At 49.6% G+C, this 963-nt stretch overlaps 1 non-coding gene across 1 annotated transcript; it reads left to right on the top strand.

Moving 5' to 3' along the window:
* The first annotated feature begins 442 nt into the window (after nucleotides 1–442).
* Nucleotides 443–514, top strand: TRNAC-ACA. Its single transcript has one exon. It is a non-coding gene; the product is annotated as a tRNA-Cys (tRNA).
* Nucleotides 515–963: the final 449 nt, after the last annotated feature.

The following is a 963-nucleotide window of genomic DNA, read 5'->3' as shown; positions in this document are numbered from 1 at the left end:
CCCCCTGCCTGGAGCTCCTTCAATGGCCCCTTCTTTGTTAAGACACTTCAACCAGTCCTCCGCCCAACTTTCCAAATTCACCACCCTTTTTTTTCCCCTAGATGACTCACCCTCAACAAAACGATCTGGTTTCCATCCTAGGTGCAAAGTGTTGGTTGGCCTTCCTGCTCCAGACCAGGCGTCTGTGCAGAACGGCCTAAAGGCAAGCCCTCCCCCTGGCTCTGGTTAACTTTCCAGCCAATTTCTTAACGAGCTTTCATTATCAACTACACCTTCTCTCTGACTCATTTTCCACCCTTCCTCACTCTTTTCAGATATACCCACTGCTTCCCCACACAGAGTTAATTCTTTCACCACTCATTTAATTCATCTCTTTTTCAAAGAAACCCAACACATCTTGGAGTGGAAAAGTATCCTGAGTTAACTGATTGCTTCTTCCACTTCCCTGGTGGCTCAGACGGTAAAGCATCTGCTTACAATGCAGGAGACCCAGGTTCGATCCCTGGGTTGGGAAGATCCTCTGGAGAAGGAAATGGCAACCCACTCCAGTACTCTTGCCTGGAAAATCCCATGGATGGAGGAGCGTGGTGGGCTACAGTCCATGGGGTTGCAAAGAGTCGGACACGACTGAGTGACTTCACTTTCACTTTTCTCCTTGTGGGGAATTCTCAGGAGTGGGAAGCCTGGCCTGCAGGGGAATTGCTGGTGTCTCTCTCTCTCTCTGCTGGAGAAGGAAGGGGGCTCTGAGGAAAGAGGATGGTCAGGGACAAGTTAGGTCAAAAATGACAAATGTCGGGACTTCCCTGGTGATGCAGTGGCAGTCCTGATGTGAAGAACCGACTCACTGGTAAAGATCCTGATGCTGGGAAAGATTGAGGGCAGGAAGAGAAAGGGGCAAAGAAGATGAGATGGTTGGATGGCATCATCGACTCAATGGAAATGAGTCTGAGCAAGCTCCAGTAG

Source organism: Cervus elaphus, chromosome 32 (genome assembly GCF_910594005.1).
Source record: "Cervus elaphus chromosome 32, mCerEla1.1, whole genome shotgun sequence".
In the NCBI taxonomy this organism is placed as follows: Eukaryota; Metazoa; Chordata; class Mammalia; order Artiodactyla; family Cervidae; genus Cervus; species Cervus elaphus.
Note: the sequence above shows the minus strand (reverse complement) of the source record. Positions and strands in the feature narration are given on the sequence as shown.